Source organism: Nycticebus coucang, chromosome X (genome assembly GCF_027406575.1).
Source record: "Nycticebus coucang isolate mNycCou1 chromosome X, mNycCou1.pri, whole genome shotgun sequence".
In the NCBI taxonomy this organism is placed as follows: domain Eukaryota; kingdom Metazoa; phylum Chordata; class Mammalia; order Primates; family Lorisidae; genus Nycticebus; species Nycticebus coucang.
In genome coordinates, this window is record NC_069804.1 from 22,677,582 (window position 1) to 22,693,204 (window position 15,623).

At 36.4% G+C, this 15,623-nt stretch overlaps 1 non-coding gene across 1 annotated transcript; it reads right to left on the bottom strand.

Annotated features, from left to right (window-relative positions):
* Nucleotides 1-13,271: 13,271 nt before the first annotated feature.
* Nucleotides 13,272-13,377, bottom strand: LOC128578770 (U6 spliceosomal RNA). Its single transcript, XR_008377900.1, has one exon. It is a non-coding gene; the product is annotated as a U6 spliceosomal RNA (small nuclear RNA).
* Nucleotides 13,378-15,623: the final 2,246 nt, after the last annotated feature.

The following is a 15,623-nucleotide window of genomic DNA, read 5'->3' on the forward strand; positions in this document are numbered from 1 at the left end:
TCTCACAAGAAATTAACTCAAGAAGGATTAGTAACTTAAATGTAAGACCTGAAACCATAAGAATCATAGAAGAAAATACAGGAAAATCTCCTTTGAACATTGGCCTAGGCAAAGAATTTATGGCTAAGACTCCAAAAGCAAATACAGCAACAACAAAATAAACGCAACTTAAAAACTAAAAAGTTTCTGCACAGCAGAGGAAATAATGAACCGAGTAATCTACAGAATGGGAGAAAATATTTGCCAACTACCCAAAGGATATGAAAAACCTAGAAAGTAATCATACAAATCAATAAGAAAAAAATAACCCCATCAAAAAGTAGGCAAAACAGATAAACAGATTTTTTTCAAGAGAAGATAGATAAATGGCCAAAGCATGAAATTATGCTCAATTCACTAATCATCAGGAAAATGCAAATAAAACCACAATGAAATATCACCTTAACCCTATTAGAATGGCTTTTATTAGAAAGTCCAAAAACAACTGATGTTGGCATGGATGTAGAGAAAAGGGAACACTTGTGCACTGTTCATGGGACTGAAAATTAGTGCAACCTTTATGGAAAATAGTTTGAGATTCCTCAAACAAGGTCTCACTACTGGGGATCTACCCAAAGGAAAGTAAGTCATTTTATCAAAAAGACACCTACACTCGAATTTTTATTGCTGCACAATTGACAATTGCAAAGATGTGCAATCAACCAGAGTGCCCATCAGTTTTTGACTGGATTAATAATATGTGGTATATGTATACCATGGAATATTTCTCAGCTATTAAAAAAAAAAGATGAATGAATGCCTTTTGCAACAATTTGAATGGAAGTGGAGAGCATTTTCCCAAGTGAATTATCACAAAATGGAAAAACTAACACTCCATGTACTCATTATTAGTCTGGAACTGATGAGCACAATGTGCACAGAGGAATGTAAAACTTGGTGGAAATCAAGGAGGGGGCATAAGGGGTGAAGGAGAGGGCAAAAAAACTACCTAACAGGTATAATGAACACTATTTGAGTAATAGGCACACTTATAGCCATGACTCAAGCATTACAAAAGCAATCCATATAAACAAAAACATTTGTACCCCGTAATACTTTAAAATAAGAAAACAAAAACTAGTAGTGTTTCTATATACAAATAGTGAACTACCTGAAAAAATATATAGAAAGCAATCCAATTTATAATAGCTAAAGAAGATAACTAGGAGTAAGACTAATCAAGGAGGCAAGACCAAAAAGTGTAAGACCAGAAATTCTAAAACTATTAGAAGAAAACAGAGTAAAAGCTCTGTAACATGTAGCAATGATTTTTTTTAATATGATACATCAGTGAAAATACCTGCAGTATTCTTCAAAGGGATATATATATATATATACATATTTTTTCACTTTTTTTTTTTTTTTGCAGTTTCTGGCCGGGGCTGGGTTTGAACCCACCACTTCCAGCATATGGGGTCGCCGCCCATCACTTTTTTTTCTTTTTTGAGACAGGATCTCACTTTGTCACCCTGGGTAGAATGCAGCGGCATCGTCATAGCTCACAGCAACCTCCAACTTTTGGACTCAAGCAATCCTCCCACTTCTGCCTCCTGAGTAGCTGGGACTACAAGTGCCCAACACAAAGCCGAGCTCGTTTTACTATTTTTAGTGCAGATAGGGGTCTCACTGTTGCTCAGGCTGGTCTTGAACTCCTGAGTTCAAGGTATCCTCCTGCCTCAGCCTCCCAGAGTGCTGGGAGCCACTGCATACAGACTACTTTTTCACTAGATCCAAATTTGTCTATAGTTTCAATGTAATCTCAACAAAAATCCCAGCAGAATAGTTCCAGAATTAACAAGCCAATTCTATTATAAAATGTGTATGGAAAGGAAAAGGAACCAGAATAGCCAAAATAGGGAAAAAAAAAGAAAAAAATGAAGTTGAATGTCTCACACTGATTATCTGACTTATTATAAATAAATAATCAAGACAGTGTTCTACTGGCAAAAGGATAGGCATGTGACTGATGGAAAAGAATAAAGTCCGGAAACAGACCCACATGTACATGGTCTATTGATTTTCAACAAAAATACAAATAAAATCAATGGAGAAAAATGTCTATTCAACAAATGGTGTACCATATAAAAAATTAAAAATAGGGTCGGGTGCAGTGGCTCCTGCCTGTAATTCTAGCACTCTGGGAGGCTGATGCGGGTGGATTGCCTGAGCTCATAGGTTCGAGACCAGCCTGAGCAAAAGCGAGCCCCCGCCTCTAAAAATAGCTGGGCATTGTGGTGGGCGCCTGTTGTCCCAGCTACTTGGAAGGCTGAAGCAAGAGAAATACCTTGAGCCCAAGAGTTTGAGGTTGCTGTGAGCTATGACTCTACAGCACTCTACCATGGGTGACAAGTAAGACTCTGTATCAAAAAAAAATTTTTTTTAAATAATTCACAATGGATCACAAACCTAAATGTGAAACCTAAAACTATAAATCTTCTTAGAAGATACAAGAGAAAAATCTTTATGACTTTGAGGTAAGAGTTATTAAAACAGGACCTATACAAGAAAGAAAACTGGAAATTGTACTCTGTCAAAATTAAAAATATATGCTCTGCAGAAGACCCTAAGGCAGTGTTTTTCCATCTTTTTATCTCACAGCACACTTGAATCTATAGTTAAAACTTGCGTGGCACACTTAAATTATGTTGATCAAAAAAATACATATATATACCTTTTTTGATTTATTTATTAACACAAACAAAATGCACCATCACAGGCAAAAAATAAAACAAAATAATTTATTATGACTTGTAACAAAAAGATAACAATTAAAATTCTTTAAAAACTTGTTTGTATTTATTTTTATTTATTATAGTTTAACATTTAATGAGATATCTGAGCTTGACTTTTTTTAGAATTATCTTCTTTGCAAGGTTGAATTTTGGACAGTCATAATCTTAAATCTTCTTCCAAGGATTCTAACCATGATCGATTTTTGCTTTTAATATTATTCATTGCAGAAAAGCTCACTTCACATAAATATGATGTTGAGAACAGAAGAATTACTTCTATTGCTTGTTTTGTAATATTTGGAAATTCACCCTTGAGAGATACCAAAAGGTTGTAATACCTGTTGTTGAATTATTTTCATTGCAATCCTCTGTCATTTCTTATTTTTATTAAGTTTTCCTCTTCTGTAATATTTAAATTTGCTGAACATACACACACTTAAAGGGAATTTTCACCCAATACAGAGACGTTATGTCAAGTGTACGTGCAAGAAAATATTTTTCAAAATTTGTGCGCAATAAATCTAAAGTTCATAAAATTTGTTCAGTAAGATTTTTGTCCAGTTTATGCCTTTTCACTAGTTCAAACATTCCTACTGCATTTTGTCTTTTCATCCTTTCTTTCCAGAGCAGTCATTTTTCTCTGTAACCATTAATTTCATCTGTAGAAATAACTTGAGCCCAAGAGTTTGAGGTTGCTGTGAGCAATGACTCCATGGCAGAGAATATTTTCATCATTTTCCTGCATAATCTTATTAAGAGTATTCAAACACTAAAATAAATCCACAAGAAATGCAACTTTATCACACCAAACCTTGTCACAAAGTAAATCACCTAATTTAGAAATTTGCATTTTTAAAAAGGTTGATATTTCTTTTAATTCATAAAATCTTTTTGTTGTTGATGGGGATTCATTGAGAGTACAAGAAACCAGGTTACACTGATTGCATTTGTTAGGTAAATTTCCTCTTATAATTGTGTCCTTACCCCAAAAGGTATGTCACACACTGTGACTCCCCCTCCCCCTTCCCTCCTTCCCTCTCCCCACTCCCTCACCCCCCTCCATGTGCTAGGTCATCAATTGTCCTCATATCAGAATTGAGTATATTGGACTCTTGCTTCTCCATTCTTGTGATGCTGTACTAGGAAGAATGCATTCCACCTCAAGCCTGGTTAATACAAAAGATGTAAAGTCTTCATCTCTTTTAATGGCTGAATACTATTCCATGGTGCACATATACCACAGCTTGTTAATCCATTCCTGGATTGGTGGGCATTTAGGTTGTTTCCACAATTTGGCAATTGTAAATTGAGCTATGATAAACAATCTAGTGCAAATGTCCTTATGATAAACGGACTTTTTTTCTTCTGGGAAGATGCCCAGTAATAGGATTGCAGGATCAAATGGGAGGTCTAATTTGAGTTCTTTGAGAATTCTCCATTCTTCCAAAAAGGTTGTATTAGTTTACAGTCTCACCAGCAGTGTAAAAGTGTTCCCTTCTCTTCCAACCCTGCCTCAAGATAACCATCTCTCTTCCATATGCAGTAAGAGTTGCATATGATGAGAGGCATCCATTGAGGAACAAAATTCTGCAAATAATCTTGATTGCAGTGGCCTGCTTTTTATGTAATTAATAATTTTGATAGTGTCATCTAGGACCTTTTGTAATTCAGGCCCTAACAATTTTGACGCTAATGTTTCTGTGTAGAAAACAGTGTGTAAAAATAATTTTTGGAATCATTTTTGCACATGTGTCCCAAATCCTTTTACACCTCTGGACATAGATGAGACTCCATCCCTACAAATACTTACACAGGAATCCCAAGAGAAGTTTGGAGTGGTCAAAAAAATAAAAACTGTTATATGATTTCTTCTTTATAGACAAATCTACTAAATGCTAAAAGTTGGGGTTTACCACTGATATCAGTAGATTCATCCAACTGTATTACAAACACATTTTCTTCTATGAGGTGAGATATTACTTGATATTACTTTCAAGTAATTGTATTATCTGAAATCGGAATTTCTAAAATTTCCTTTTTGTATTCTTCTCTAAACATTGTTTTTATACTTGCACAGCAGGCCAGTAAAATAACAGATTCTGCAACTGAGATTTCATTTTCCTAGCTATGATTTCTGCAACTGCTTAACTCACTTCTTCTGCTTTATTTGATACCATTGCATATTGGGTCCATATTTTTGCTTGTTTAGTATTACTGAGTGCAAGGTGTTTGAAATATTCTACTGGCTTTTCTGACAAGTGGGAATGTATGGATTGTAAATCTCTTGAATTTGCTAGGAACCATAGCTTCATTTGCTAATGTTTTGCTACAAATGACACATGAGGGATGTGGTGTATTTCCTTTACTACATATGAAACTGAATGGTAAATAATCTTTCATCATATTGACAATTAATTGTTTTTTAGTTGCCAATATACTGGATGAAGCAGTAGTCGACACACTAGCATCATCTTCTAATTTTTATTTCTTTACTAAAAATTTGTCCATTTTAATTGAATGCTATGCAATAAAAATAAAAACTGAAAAATCAAAAATAATAAAAATAAGTAAATAAACAACTCATACTTTTTAAAAAGAAATACAGGTATTAATTAAACACACTTGGAACATTTTCAAAACTAGGATTTGGAAGGTAATTTGTATCCAACTACTTCACTATTTCAAATCCAGACAGAATTGTATGACACGTTCAGCTTGAGTTATACCTCCTTCCTACTCAGGCACAATGAGGGATTTCTGAGTCATATGGCTTCATTCACTTCTATGATTTCGACATACACTGGTGTTCATTGGCAAATCCTTGTCAAATTGCGCCATCTATGGACATGTCACAAAACCTTATTTTCCAACGTGACATACACCCCACCCACTTTAGAAATAAGCCAGTGTTTATCACGACAATAAAATGTTTGTTATAACAATGACATACTCATATAATCAATTTAAAGAGGTTTAATTATGTACACTTACCGTGCTTTGAATTTATTTTGAAAATAATTTAATTAATGATCTTTAAAACTTTCCACGGCACACCAGTTGAAAATCAGTGCCCTAAGATAATAAACCAATAGGCCACAGAATGGGGGAAAACATTTACAAAACATATATCTGATGAAAGATTTCCATCAATAATATATAAATAAGTATCAAAATCTATAAATAAAAAACAAACGATCCAATAAAAATGGGCGAATTATCAGCATCATTAGTAATTAGGAAAATGCAAATTAAAACTACAAGGAGACAACATTACAAATATACCATAACTGTTAAAATAAGCTAATTCTACCAAGTGAAGGCAAGGATGTGGAGTAACTAAAATGCTCATACATTGCTGGTGGGAATGCAAAATGGTACAGCCACTACCGATCATGTATGTCTAGTATATAGCCTTGGGAGGCTGGCTTCTTTCACTCAGCATAATGAACTTACTATTCATTCAAGTTGCTACATTGTGTTACTGGTTAGTTCCTTTTTATTGCTAAGCAGAATTCCAGTTTATGGATGTACCACAATTTGTTTATTCATGTACCTACTGAAGGACATCTGAATTGTTTTCAGTTTGGGATAATTATAAACAATGCTGCTATAAACATTTGCATATAGGTTTTTATGTGAACATAAGTTTTGATTTCTTGAGGATAAATACTTAGGAGTAGGACTGCTGAGTCATAGAGTGACTGTATATTTAATTTTAGAAGAAACTGGCAAACTGTTTCCCATAGTGGCTGTACTAAAATGGCAAAACTATAGGAACAGAAAAAAGATTAATGGTTGAGGGCAGCGCCTGTGGCTCAAAGGGCTAGGGCACCGGCCCCATATGCCGGAGGTGGCAGGTTCAAACCCAGCCCCAGCCAAATACTGCAAAAAACAAACAAACAAACAAACAACAACAACAACAAAAAAAAGATTAATGGTGCCAGAGGCTGGAGTAGGGAAAAGGGCTGGCTACAAATGGCCATAAGAGAATTATTTGTGTGATGTAACTATTACATAGCTTGATTATGGTGGTTGTTACACCACTATGTGTTTGTCAAAACTTACAGAACCGTACATTAAAAAGAATGAATTTCTATATGTAAATTATACCTCTATTAACCTGACTGAAAACCACTCACATAGAAGAAATGCATAGAAATCTTAGATCATCATATACCATATTTAAACTAAAGATCTAAGATAGTACTTGCTTCCTATTGCCTTCAGGACAAAAATATAGCTTCCTTAGTAAGATGTACATGGTTTTTAACCATCTAGCCACTGCCTACTTACAGAAGGGAAGTATTCATTCCATTTGGGTTTCATTTCAATAACGACCATTTAAACTTAGCCTCAGAGGACTGAACCAGACATAAACATAGAAATCTATGTACAAATACATTTCCTTAACATTCATGGTAACATTTCTGTGAAGATTTTTAGAGATAACCTGTTTTTATTCTCCCTGACCAACAGGCATGCATACCTCACTTTGTTATACTTCATTTTATTGTACTTTGTATTGCGTTGCTTAGAAACTGAAGGTTTATGGCAACCTGGCATCAAGCAAATCTATCAGTGCCATTATTCCAATAGCATATGCTCGTATCATATCTGTGTCACATTTTGGTAGTTCTCACAGTATTTCAAACTTTTTCATCATTGTGTATCTGTTCTAGTGACCTGTGAACAGTGATCTGTAACATTACTATTGGACTTATTTGGGAGTGCCAAAAACCACGCCCATATAAGATGGCAAACTTCATCAGTGAACATTGTGTATACTCTGACTGCCCCCCTTTCCAGGTGTTCCCCTGTCTCTATCCCTCTCCTTGGGCCTCCCTATTTCCTGAGACACAACAATTTTGAAATTATGCCAATTAATAACCCTGCAATGGCCTCTAAGTGTTCAAGTGAAAGGAGTACATGAGATGATTAGAATTGATTAAGTTTAGTGAAACAGGTAGGTCAAATGCTGAAAGATAGGCCTCTTGCTCCAAACAGCCAAGCTGTGAATGAAAAGGAAAAGGTCTTGAAAAAAATTAAAAGTGCTTCTCCTGGCTCAGCACCTGTAGCTCAAGTGGCTAGGGCGCTGGCCACATACACCGGAGCTGGCAGGTTCAAATCCAGCCCAGGCTGCCTGCCAAACAACAATGACAACTACAACCAAAAAATAGCCAGGCGTTGTGGCAGGTGCCTGTAGTCCCAGCTACTTGGGAGGCTGAGGCAAGAGAATCGCTTAAGCCCAAGAATTTGAGGTTTTTGTGACCTGTGACGCCACAGCACTCTATCTAGGGTGACAGCTTGAGACTCGGTCTCAAAAAAAAAAAAAAAAAAGTGCTTCTCCAGTGAATACACAAATGATAAAAGAGTGAAACAGACTTATGACTGATAGGAAGAATGTTTTACTGGTCTATATAGAAGAACAAACCAGCAACAACATTAATCCAAAGCCTAATCCAAAGCAAATCCATAACTCTTCAATTCTGTGAAGGCTGAGAGAGGTAAGGAAGCTTCATAACAAAAATTGGAAGCTATTACATGTTGGTTCATGCAGTTTAAGATAAGAAGCTGTCTACTTAATGGGCACAACGTAAGGCTATATGGCACACCTCTTGGGTTCAGGATACAGCTACAAGAGGAACTGAACCTAACAAATGCAAACATTGTAACCTAGTTGTTTGTAACCTAAGATTAACCTGAAAAAATTTTTTAAACCAAATTATTAGAAGAAAAAACAAACAAGAAACTAAGAAGCTGTCTCTATAACAAAAAAGTACAAGAGGAAGCAGTAAGTGATGACAGAAAAGCTGCAACAAATTATTCAGAAGATCAAGCTAAGGTCATGGCTGAAGGAAACTATACTAAAAAACAGATTTTCAATGCAGATGAAACAACTTTAGGGTAGCTGGGACTACAGGCGCCAGCTACCATGCCCAGCTAGCTTTTGGTTGTTTTTGTTTTTGTTTTCTATTTTTATTAGAGACGGGTCACTCTTGTTCAGGCTGGTCTCAAACTCCTGAGCTCCAGTAATCCACCTACCTAAGCCTTCCAGAGTGCTAGGATTACAGGTGTGAGCCACCGTGCCCAGCCTTCCTATTTTGAAAAAAGTTCTTCTGTGAGTTAAATAGCATCGTATGCTACAGGGAAATATTTCATGAATGAGTGAGTCAATTAATTTGTCAAACTTCACTGCTGTCTTATTTTAAGAAATGGCTGCAGCCACCCCAACCTTCAGCAACTACTTCTTCCATCAGTCAGCAGCCATCTACATCTGGGCAAGATCCACCATCAACAAAAAGATTACCCCTCACTAAAGGCTGGGATGATTGTTATCACTGTGGGCAATAAAGTTTGAGGGTTTTTTTTTTTTAAAGTTCTCACTCTATTGCCCAGGCTGCACACACGGCTACGCCCAGCTAATTTCTTTTTATTTTTTGAGGAGATGGGGTCTCAAACTCCTGGGTTCAAGCAATCCTCCCCTTGCAGCCTCCCAAAGTCCTAGGATCATAGGCATGAGCTTCCACCCCCAGCCTAGCAATAAAGTATTTTTAATTAAGGAATGTACATTGGGTTTTTTACTTAACAGACTATAATATAAACATTACTTTTGTATGCACTGGGAAACCAAAAAATTTGTGGAACTCACTTTATTGCAATATTCACTTTATGATGGTGGTCTGGAACCAAACCTGCAATATCTCCAAGGTATGCCTATGTAGCAGAGCCTGACATCTTTATTGCTAGAGAATTCAGAAAGTCTGATTAACATCCCCAAACTAGGAGCAGCAGGGAGCCTGTATGCAGCACTCTCAGGCTCTCATGCAACAATTATTGCAAATTGAATCCATCAAATGTTATGCACAGCGTAGACAGAAGGAACTTTACTATAATATCCATGTTTGGACACTGAGTTCCAATATCACTCTCAGCAGTTTATCATTCTTCTTCTAGAAATGCAGGCTTGCACCCCTGTTTTCACCAGAGAAGTAATTTTCAGATAGAAAAAACAATGACTAGGCAGATTGTGAAGAAAATAGTTTCACAAACATTTCCTTCTTCTTAAGGCTGCTTAATATTCCATTATATACCATCACATACCACATTTTCTTTATCCATCCATTGATAGACATTTATGTTGTTTCCAAATAGTGCTACAGTAAACATAAGAGTGCATATATCCTGATTTCAATTCTTCTGGATATATACCTAGCAGTAGGATTGCTTGATCATATGGTAGTTCTGTTTTTAATTTTTTGAGGAACCTCCATACTGTTTTCCGTAGTGGGTGTGATATTTTACATTCACACTGAAAGTGTATAAGGGTTTTGGTTTCTCCATATCCTTGAAAACACCTATCTTTTGTCTTTTCGATAATAGCTATCTTACCAGGTATAAAATGATATTTGATTGATATTTTAATCTTCATTTCCCTGATGATTAATGATGTTAAGCACCTTTTCAAATACTTGTTGGCCATTTGTATGCCTTCTTTGGAGAAACATCTATTCAAGTTCTTTTTTTTTTTTTTTTTATTATTATTTTTTTTTTTATTGTTGGGGATTCATTGAGGGTACAATAAGCCAGGTTACACTGATTGCAATTGTTAGGTAAAGTCCCTCTTGCAATCATGTCTTGCCCCCATAAAGTGTGACACACACCAAGGCCCCACCCACCTCCCTCCTTCCCTCTTTCTGTTTCCCCCCCCATAACCATAATTGTCATTAATTGTCCTCATATCAAAATTGAGTACATAGGATTCATGCTTCTCCATTCTTGTGATGCTTTACTAAGAATTATGTCCTCCACGTCCATCCAGGTTAATACGAAGGATGTAAAGTCTCCATTTTTTTTAATGGCTGAATAGTATTCCATGGTATACATATACCACAGCTTGTTAATCCATTCCTGGGTTGGTGGGCATTTAGGCTGTTTCCACATTTTGGCGATTGTAAATTGAGCTGCAATAAACAGTCTAGTACAAGTGTCCTTATGATAAAAGGATTTCTTTCCTTCTGGGTAGATGCCCAGTAATGGGATTGCAGGATCAAATGGGAGGTCTAGCTTGAGTGCTTTGAGGTTTCTCCATACTTCCTTCCAGAAAGGTTGTACTAGTTTGCAGTCCCACCAGCAGTGTAAAAGTGTTCCCTTCTCTCCACATCCACGCCAGCATCTGCAGTTTTGAGATTTTGTGATGTGGGCCATTCTCACTGGGGTTAGATGATATCTCAGGGTTGTTTTGATTTGCATTTCTCTAATATATAGAGATGATGAACATTTTTTCATGTGTTTGTTAGCCATTCGTCTATCGTCTTTAGAGAAAGTTCTATTCATGTCTCTTGCCCATTGATATATGGGATTGTTGGCTTTTTTCATGTGGATTAATTTGAGTTCTCTATAGATCCTAGTTATCAAGCTTTTGTCTGATTGAAAATATGCAAATATCCTTTCCCATTGTGTAGGTTGTCTCTTTGCTTTGGTTATTGTCTCCTTAGCTGTACAGAAGTTTTTCAGTTTAATGAAGTCCCATTTGTTTATTTTTGTTGTTGTTGCGATTGCCATGGCAGTCTTCTTCATGAAGTCTTTCCCCAGGCCAATATCTTCCAGTGTTTTTCCTCTGCTTTCTTGGAGGATTTTTATTGTTTCATGCCTGAAATTTAAGTCCTTTATCCATCTTGAATCAATTTTTGTGAGTGGGGAAAGGTGTGGGTCCAGTTTCAGTCTTTTACATGTAGACATCCAGTTCTCCCAACACCATTTATTGAATAGGGAGTCTTTCCCCCAAGGTATGTTCTTGTTAGGTTTATCAAAGATTAGGTGGTTGTAAGATGTTAGTTTCATTTCTTGGTTTTCCATTCGATTCCAAGTGTCTATGTCTCTGTTTTTGTGCCAGTACCATGCTGTCTTGAGCACTATGGCTTTGTAGTATAGACGAAAATGTGGTATGCTGATGCCCCCAGCTTTATTTTTATTACAGAGAACTGCCTTAGCTATACGGGGTTTTTTCCAGTTCCATACAAAACGCAGAATCATTTTTTCCAAATCTTGAAAGTATGATGTTGGTATTTTGATAGGAATGGCATTGAATAGGTAGATTGCTTTGGGAAGTATGGACATTTTAACAATGTTGATTCTTCCCATCCATGAGCATGGTATGTTCTTCCATTTGTTAATATCCTCTGCTCTATTCAAGTTCTTTGCCCATTTTTAACTTTTTTTTTTTTAATTTGTGTGATTAAATTGTAGGAATTTCTTACCTGTTTCGATGTTAACCTCCTATTGGATAAATGGTTTACAAAGGTCATCTCCCATCCTGTAGGTTGCCTTTTCACTCTGTTATTGTGTCCTTTGCTGTACAGAAGATTTTTAATTTGATATAGCCCCACTTTCCTATTTTCTTTCTTAGAGACAGAGTCTCACTTTGTCGCCCTCAGTAGAGTGCTGTGTCATCACAGCTCACAGCAACCTCCAGCTCTTCGGCTTAGGCTATTCTCTTACCTCAGCCTCCCGAGTAGCTGGGACTATAGGCGGCTGCCACAACGCCCGGCTATTTTTTGTTGCAGTTTGGTGGGGGCTGGGTTTGAACCTGCCACCCTCGGTATATGGGGCCAGTGCCCTACTCACTGAGCCACAGGCACCAACCAACCACTTTTTTATTTTCGTTGCTTGTGCTTTTGATGTCATGTCCAAAAAATCATTGCTAAGACCAATGTCAAGAAGTTTTTCACCTCTGTTTTCTTCCGGTTTTATAGTAAACCAACCTATCTCATTGAGCAAGTCGGTTTTGCTATTTTAAAACCTTCTCATTCCTTGGATTCTAGAACTTCATCTTCTCTTCATTCTTTTACTACATTTGTAAGAACTTCCCAGTCTAGCTTGCAATGATTCTAAAGTGAGTTCAGGGCATGCCCCTAATCCCTCCACCCTAATAGAAATCATATTTAATTAGAGACATAAGAAAAGTATAGAGACAGAAAAACAGATTAGAGACCTCTGCCCTGTACTTAACCCTCAATCATCCCATCTACTCCTCTGGTTTAACTACCCCCTGGTTTCTAACATGAGTCTCTACTCCAGACTTATTTCATGAGCTCCAGGGTACAGTGTTCTAACTTTCTGTTAGGGATGCCACAACCTCAGAACATCCCAATGTAAAATCATTCTCTCCCCCCATCTATTTTCCCAATATATTCTCTTTTGTATGTTCCATAATTTAACAATAATTTATTTTCCAGATCACCAAATCTGCCTCATAATTATCTCCTGAATATGCTTATTTTTTTTTCTTAATTTCAGATTAGTATGAGGGTAGAAACAATTAGGTTACAATGTTCGCATTTCTTAGGTAAAGTCCCTGTTGTAGTTGTGTCCTGGAGGTGTGCCATATACCCTTACATTGTGCCCATTAGGTGGGAGTACACCAATCCTCCTCCCTCTTCCCCTCTCTCCCTCCCCTCAACTTGAATTGAGTTTTTCTCTTGTGTGGTCACGTATTAGTTCAAAAACATGAAATGCTTCATGATTTGTTTGTCACCTTTGCATAGGAGCATGCTAATCTTCTCTGTATTGTTCCGATTTTTAGTGTATGTGCTGCCGAAGTGAGCACTCTGCTTCTTTATTTTCATTCTCACTTTGTTCAGGCGGTTTTTAGCTCTTATGCAGCTCTTCCCACAGCTCACAGTTGCTTTTTTACCTCCAGATTCATATAAACATGACTCCACTTCACCCTCCCAAGGCATCCCCTATATCCTCACCACAAACGTCTTTTTAAAATACAAACTTGATAATCTCTCTTCCCTAGGTGAAATTCTCTAGAGACCTGACACTGACTACAAGATTAAAAAAAAAAAGAAAGAAACTTTCCTAGCAGGAGGTATAAGACCTTTTATAATTTGGCTTCTAACTACCTGCCATCTCTCATCTTCTATTCAAGTTCAAGCTCAAAACTCCACTCATATGTCAGCTCCTCTATGACGCTCTCTCAACTAGTCCCTCTCCTCAGTTAAGTTAGGCCTTCCTTCCTCTACCATCTACTGAATAGTTTTACCATTGCCAAAATAAGTTATCATTTATTTGTATATACATGAGCTTTGTGAGGAAACAGATTATCGATCCTCTCCATACACTTAGCATTTGTTTTCAATCACCAAATGATAAATGGATGAATGATTAAAGTACAGAAGAAATCAATTAGTGAGCTAGTGATGCTTGTTTTCTAAACATTCCAACCAGATTTCCTAATTGTTAAAATGAAAAAGTCCCAGCTTGCCACAATCATTTGAGCAATTGAAACTGCTATACTGGCATCTATTCTGACAATAACTATAAAAGAAAAATAAAACCTTGTTACATATCTGCTGCTCTGAGTAATAACCTTGAAAACAGGCCATGAAATTTCCCCATTTAAAAAAAAATCCCAATGATGAGGTTTCTGCCATAGTAATAAAATTCTGGTAAACACCATGACCATTTATTTAGGAGAAGAATGAGTTTGCAGCCTCAAGTGTTAGAGAATAATGGAGAAGGGAGTCAAGACAGCCAAGGGAGAAATCCCTGCTGCATTGAAGAGAACTAAAAATGTTACCACTCTAGAATATTTCAGGTCAAATTCAAAATGAATAATTTATTGACATTTTAATAGGTGAAAATTAAGTAGGGTTATGGGTATATTTCACTGCAAAGTGAGATCTCCTATAATCAGACCACAATAAAGCTCTTCTGTTCTAGTAAAAACTAGGATTGAATACCTTTAGACCCCCATACATATGCAAATACTAAATGGACTCAAAGAATAACAAAGCTAATCTGTTTAGATAAAGGAGCATCAGGGCTAATATGTTTAGATAAAAGAGTGCACTGTGGCTCAGTGGGTAGGGTGCTAGCCCCATATACTAAGGATGGCGGGTTCGAACTCAGCCCCAGCCAAACTGCAACAACAACAACAAAATAGCCGGACGTTGTGAAGGGTGCCTGTAGTCCAGCTACTCTCAGGAGGCTGAGGCAAGAGAATCACCTAAGCCCAGGAGTTGGAGGTTGCTGTGAGCTGTGATGCAACAGCTCTCTACCAAGGGCAATAAAGTGAGACTCTGTCTCTAAAAAGCAAAAAAAGAGTGCATCAAAGAAAGACAATTACTACTGTTGTTTTTCAAAGTTAATTTTTTTCATTTTTTTCTTTTTTATGAAGCAAAAAAATTATATAGTTGAACAGAGAAATACATTTCTACAATAATTGTTGAGAGTTCAATATCTCACTTTCAATAATGGATAGATAAGTAAGAAAATAAAGGACTTCAATAATACAATAAACCAACTAGTAAGTTAAATTTATTGTTTCTGTTGTCTGTCGTAATCAATTGCAATAAGAATATAGACCAGCAGTCTGGGAAATATTCTCTGCAAGTCAGAAGTACCTCCTTGGCTACATCTAAATTGGACTCTGACCCACGCCAATCAGAGAAACAAAAATTTAAACGTTTCAAATGCTACAGAGGTTATGAAAAACCTAAGCCAAATTTCAGTCATTGTCCGAACAAAGCTGACAATGTCATGTAATACTGACATGTCCTTTGAATTGTAAAGCAATTAAATATTTGTCAAAATTGAGCCCTTTCTATTTGGCTCAAGTTGTGTTATCTTTTAATATTTTTCTGTATTTCTTGGCTTATTTATTTGACAAATGAAAAACTGCATATATTTATTGTGTATAGCATGTTGTTTTGAAATATGCATATGCTGTGAAATGATTGAATCAATCTAATTAACATGTGCATTACAAGAAAAATAAATTCAAGAGCTTTCTTGTACATTATGTTGAATATAGTTAATAACAACATATTATATCTTGATGTAAAG